Raw genomic sequence first — 6704 nt, 5'->3', positions numbered from 1 at the left:
CCGAGCTTGAGAATTTGTATTTTTAACAAGCTTCAAGGTCATTCTGATGCACATTCCAGATTCAGAATCTCTGTTCTAAGGTTTCCATATATATATAGAGAGAGAGAGAGAGAGAGAGATGAAATCATAAGATGGCATCCACTTTTTGTCATACTAAATAACTCCACTTACACTACCCCATGAACACTGATTCATCAGAATGCTATTTGTCTCTAAAATACATTAATAAAATAAAATAAAGTAAATATTTTTCTTAGAAAATTAGCTAGCTAGCTAGCTAATCTATTAGAAAACTCAGTGATACACTTCCTTCCTAAGAGCAGCTTTATTGCCTCAGCCACAGAAAAACTGTGTTAACCACAGCACTGCAAAGTCCTGGCCAGTGAGCACCAGCACTCCTTACTAAATGTATGTTCTACTGTGTTTTCTTGAATTAAATATGCTTGCAATGTGTGGCCTCTCTCCATGCAACTTTCTGGTGAGTTCTGGTTCATAATTTTGATCCAGAGTGCTATCAAAAGATGACAGTCCAGGTAGTGCCATCAAGATATACAAAAGAGCACTATGTTGGATGCTAAATCTTTTTAAGTAGCTCAAGGTGACTTTAGGGAAATGGTTGTAGCACAGAAGAAAGGTCAGCAAGGATTCAGGGTGATGGAAATCTTTTGACATTATAAAAGGGATCATAAACATCTCTTCTATCAGGGAGGATGAACTAACAATTATGACTGCTAATGGGAAGACACTATAGCTTGTGACCTCAGGAGATTGAAAGAGAGGATAAAAGCCACTTAAGAGGGACCCCTGGACTCAGGGACTTGACCAAAACAGCCTGTTCACTTAAACTCGCCTGGAGCACATAGTCCTGAAGTGAAGGGGAGGGAGGCCTACACTGAGGCTGGGCTTGCAGCCTCCAACACGCCAGTGTTTCACTGTAGCCAGTGGGAATAGTTACAACATGCTAGAACAGCAGTTTCAAACCTCAGAGAATCCAGGTGATACTGAGACAGGGTCCTGCGCCCCACGGCTAGGTATTCTGTTTCAACAAGACAACGGGATGGCCTGAGAGTCTGCATTTCTAACAGGCTTCTTGTGATGGTTTACAGTATTGGTTCTTGCACCACACATTTTATTTTATTTTTTATTTTTTTGCCAATTTTATATACAGTTTTAACTGGCCCTGATCACTATCTGTAATAATGGAACAGATTTCTCTGCATTAAACTAATATGTATATATAGCATCAAACCTAAATACCGTGTCCATTACTTGCATCACGGTTTAGGAAACTTAGCAGAAAACCAGTTGGCATGGCACTGTGGTACCTGAAACATAATTATGTCTTGTGATTTCCCAATACTCTTTCTTTGACCATTAATCATATCCACTAATCTTTTGTTGTTTTTGCCATTGTTGCCTTGCCCACAATAACATGGGGGGCGGTGAGTGGGGGTGGAATCCAAATGTTAATAAGTGTTAATTATGGCATTTTAAAAATCAAATCAAAATAGCAAAAATCACGAAAAAATAATTCATGAAAGCTGACAAGCCTTCACCCTTAATCATCATCTCAAGGTTAAATAATGATCAGAATTCTTTCAGTTGAAGTACTTATGTTGCATCTTGATGTTTGACTATCATATAAATATAACTGTGCTATTAGGCTCTATTTTTCATTGCAGATGAAATTGATGCATCTTTGTGTGGTGGAGTCTGACATAGTAAAATTGTTACTCTCTAGGTAGGATATTCATAAAAATATAATTATCGTAATCAGAACGGTCTTTAAGCTCATGAGAGGGGATTGCCAGATTTGTGATTGGCAGTTTTCAATCACTTCACGTATAATAAATAAAGAAACTTCTTAAAGCAGCCTTGGGAGTCACTAATGTCTTACAGAGGGAAACTATTCTGATCAAATAACAAAAGGGTGTCGGGAGATGGTGATGGAAACTCAAGTTGGCCTCCTCTGCCTGACTTTGGGCAGGACTGGATGGAACTTTTAACAGATTTCATTTGGTTTACTCACCAACAGATGTAATTAACAGTGCCATTTGCTGGGGGAGGGCGTTGAGAAGAGAGCTCACAGGAAGACAACCATTACTGAGTAGAATGCATTTATCCTAACTTGCAGCAGGAGCCCAGGAGTTGCTGTGCACGCACCATGCCACCAGGGGGGGACGTAGCAATGCTATCAGGGGCATTTGGCCTTTGCTCAGTTGGGAGTTTCCAGTGTTCTTAATGTGTTCAATACTGGTTTAGTCAGCATGCTTAATAAATGTAAAGATACTACAAACGAACCCATGTTGGTGGGCTAGAGAAACAAAAGCCAACAAAGTCAAGTCAACAGGCTGTTCAATTTGAAGACGAACCTACTCAAATTGGACCACAACTTTGTTTTGATTCCCGCTGGTCTCTTTTAGAATTACTCAGTGGGGGCGAGTTGGTCCCCTGCCCCTGCGTGAAAAACTCCATAATCCTAGGACTTGTTTTTAATCATTCTTTGGTAATAAAAAAATCCTACAGCCACTTTAAGTCTCCAACACAATCCCAATTAAGAAGTTAGAATATCCAGGGGCACCTGGGTGGCTCAGTCGTTAAGCGTCTGCCTTCGGCTCAGGTCATGATCCCAGGGTCCTGGGATCGAGCCCCGCATCGGGCTCCCTGCTCCATGGGAAGCCTGCTTCTCCCTCTCCCGCTCCCCCTGCTTGTGTTCCTCTCTCGCTGTGTCTCTGTCAAATAAATAAAATCTTAAAAAAAAAAAAAAAAAGAAGTTAGAATATCCAGTCTTGTAGAATAATCAACTCCTAGAATCAGATTGAAAGGTGACACTTTTCAGGACACCTGGGTGACTCAGTCAAGCATCTGCCTTCGGCTCAGGTCATGATCCTGGGGTCCTGGGACTGAGCCCTGCGTTGGGCTCCCTGCTCAGCGGGGAGTCTACTTTTCCCTCTGCCCCTCCCCTGCTCATTTTCTCTCTCTCTCAAATAAAATTTTAAAAATAAATAAATAAATAAAGGTGACACTTTTCCCTTCACCCCTCTGGGGCCTTCTGCAGCCAAGAAGCTGGAGGAGGGGGCAGGGTCCATCTGTTCCTTACCTCCACCTAGTGTTTCCAGCTGTCTGCCGCCATTTCACTAGCCATGGTTTGTTCCTGGGTCAAGGCAGGCAGAGGGAAGAGAAGTAAGCAGGGGAAGAGGGAGAAAAGTTCTTCCTTGACTGATCATCTCTTAGGGTAGCTTCTCTCTTTCTGAGCTAGGCTGTGAAACTGAAAGCTGCCTCTCCTTGGTCTGGGGTGCTCTCTCAGTGCTTCAGAGACCCACCATCCCCCATGCTGGGGACCTCTCACCTGAAGTTCCTTCATCAGCTGAAACTCCAGCTCCACATCACAACTCCTGCCACTCCCTGCTGAAGCCTAAGAGCCTCTAGGTGGCCCTATTGGACAGGAGCTAAGTTTCTTTCCCCTTTCCTCGCCTCTTCTTTCCCTCTCCCTCCTCCCTACCCTTCCCTCCTCCTCCCCCTCTCCCTACCCTCTTTCCCCCCTTCCCCCTCCCTTCCCCATCCCCCAGTGCTGGCCCACTCAGTCTCAAGTCTACTCCAAGCTGCAGGAGATGTGTGTAAAGCTCTCTGAATGAAGACTTTTCAGTGAGAAAGCAACTTTGGGGTGAGAGGGGCTTTTAGACTGCCTTCCAGAAAAACCCTCTCCACACCTCTTCCTCCCAATCCTCAACCCCCTGATATTTTGTCATGGGTAACAGCTGTTCCGCATGCGTGTGAAGAGTCGGGCAACAGCGGTAACACCCTGGCACCACTTACTGATGCCATTCACTCCCCGGGAAAGCTTAGCTTGGCCCCCTTCCTCTGGCGCTGGTCCTCCCCTCAGCCATGTATCTGTTCTGCCCAGAAGGTCGGCCTGGGGTTCGGTGAGCAGCTGCACTTGGTGCCACACTAAGCCCTGGCCTCCAGCTCGGTGTCTTGTAGGAACAACGGAGAGATTTTGGCCTTGCTCTGCTACCTTTCATTTTGTTTCCCAATTTGTCCAGAACCTGGTGGGGAAGAAGGTGCTGTGTATTGACCCTCTCTTTCTACCTTGAATGTAGGCAAAGGACTTGAGTCATGTTACCACTTTCTGGATACTCCTTCTGAAGGTCTCTATCCTTTTATGGCTGCTTTCTTTTGCTTGTCATATATTTTATCTTGATGCCTCAGTGAGAACTTCTTATTTAACATCTTGAAATGTGTCATATGGGAAATAACTAGCTAAAAGCTTTTAGCGTTTTCTTGAGGAATAACTGATGATAACAACTATTTGAGGACATATATATATAGCCCAGAAATGAGTATCTTTTAGATAAAACTTTAAAATACTTCAGAAAGGTAGAGCCTAGGAGTCTCAGTCGGTTAAGCGTCTGACATCCAACGTCAGGCTCTTGATTTTGGCTCAGGTCATGATCTCAGGGTCGTGAGATCGAGCCCCATGCCCGGCTCCATTCTGTGTGGAGCCTGCTTAAGATTCTCTCCCTTTCCCTCTGCCCCTTCCCACTGCTTGCTCGTACACGTACATGCTCTCCCATTTAAAAATAATAATAATTTTTAAAAAATAAAAATAAAATAAAATACTTCAGAAAGAAAAAGGGCTTTCAGGGAGACTCAAATTTTTTCTTGACTTTGCTAAAGACTAGCTATATGACCTTGGGAAAGTTGCTCCATCTCTCCAAACCTATTTTTTTCATTTATGAAATAAAGAGTCTGGCCTAAAAGTCTCTCAGGTCCTTTTCCAACTCTTACCATGAATCTGTGAGACCTTGAAGGGAATTGGGAGAACTTTTCTGTTGCTAAGTAGGCAACGCTGCTGATATGGCATGGGGGTTAACACACAGGCTCCCGAGGTATTCATGAATGTGGCCCTTCCTCTACTCACTCAGACACAAACACTTACTGAGTGCATACATCTTTACACCAAGAGATAGTTGGGTGCACAAAATTCAATCCTTGACCCAAGAAACTTATGAATATGAAGGAGAAGCTAGATTGTTCACAAATATTGTTAAACACTACACGATGCTTTATTTACCTGAGAAACATTTACTGAGCACCTACCATCGTACGTAAAAAGCACTGTGGGATGGTGCTTGGAGTGCATGCGTGCAGTTTCCTCCCAGAGCACCGCCTTGACACGCAGGACATACCTACACACAACCCATAATCAAGGTGGGTTGAAAGCAGGGCTATGGCCATACGACAGTCCACAGCCCCAAATCCAACCTCACACCCTTGGTCCTGTGCTTCCAAAGACAAAAGATATTTCTATTAGGAAAATTGTGGTGGCGCTTCTCTTCTCCTCCATCTCTGTCTTTTTTAAGACATGATGTCAGGATTCACTCTGTTTACAGTTTGACTACTTCATGGAAAAATGTGTCTATAAAACACCTGGTATTGTAAAAAGGCTTGGGTAAGGCCCAGGGAGTCAGATAAATAAATGTTATTTATTCAGCTGTCCCAAGCCATCACCAATCTCCTTACACCCAAAGATTGTCTGTCCTCTCCTAAATTTTATTTCTAATCTCGCTACAAAGTCAGGTGAAAAAAAAAAAATCAGGAAAATCAAAGCTCTACCTCCCTGAAAAACTATCAAGTACAAACATTCTTCGTGGCATTTCAGGCACGCTTTGATACCCTGAACTAGAAAAGATGGTTGCAAATGCTTTTATCCGGTATGGCAAACATAGTAGATCCAAGTAAACGTTATACTTGTCGATGCAGTTCAGCAAGTATCTCCTAAGCACCTGTGGTGTACCTGGGTCATAGAAGACGCCAGAGATTCTAGCATGTTCTCCAAGCCACATTGTCAAAGTAAACAGTGAGTCCATCGCCTGGTCCCCACCTACAGACAGCACCCCGGTGGGCTCTGAAGTTGCTCTTTGATGTTATCTAATCTCTAAGACTGAACCCTAACCCTGACTTCCTCCTTTCAGTGACTCTTCCCAGATAAATTATGTTCACCTGCTGAAATGCATTACCTTTTAAAGGCTTTGATCTTTATTCTGGTAATAAACATTTAACTCACTCAGAATTAGTGATCAGGCAGCTTTCCACAGAGAGGTAGGCTCCTGCCTTACTAATTTTAGTCTAATTTTAGTATGGACTGAGTTGAAATCCCTTCTAGGCAGGGTCCCTAAAAAGAGGATATTTCCATTGAAGACACATGTGGGAATTTTGCTTATTGGGCAAAGGAGAAGGGACACCACCTAAAGAGGTATCCAAAACAATAAGACATGTGGGGAAAAGCTCCAAGCGGGCAGAGAAGTTAGAAGGGGTTGTGCCATACTGAAAGTGATGACATTTTTTTAATCAAACACCAGGGCGGATAGCCTGACACATGGTCTGAAAACAGAACAGATTACTTAAAATCTGGGATGTATGATCACCATCTTCACAGTAAATGAAGTCAGCCGCTGTTCAGAGTGAAAGTCATTAACAATGAGTCTCTGTACATTGAAGGATCCAGAGGAGTGGATGGGAAGCCGACTGATGTCATCCATTTACAAGCCAGAGCTTCCTCACACAAAACAAAGAGCGTTTGTTACAGGAGGGTTTCCTGGAACCACTTGCTGTCAGCACCTTGTCTGCAAGGACAAAGGTGTAATCTACTTACCAAAAAACAATGAAGCTTTGCTTCCAAACAACACAGTCTGGGAATGCAA

Source organism: Mirounga angustirostris, unplaced genomic scaffold (genome assembly GCF_029215605.1).
Source record: "Mirounga angustirostris isolate CCGP_5_RB_7025 unplaced genomic scaffold, mMirAng1.0.hap1 SCAF_3, whole genome shotgun sequence".
In the NCBI taxonomy this organism is placed as follows: domain Eukaryota; kingdom Metazoa; phylum Chordata; class Mammalia; order Carnivora; family Phocidae; genus Mirounga; species Mirounga angustirostris.
The sequence above is the reverse complement of the archived record's forward strand: the minus strand, read 5'-3'. Positions refer to the sequence as shown.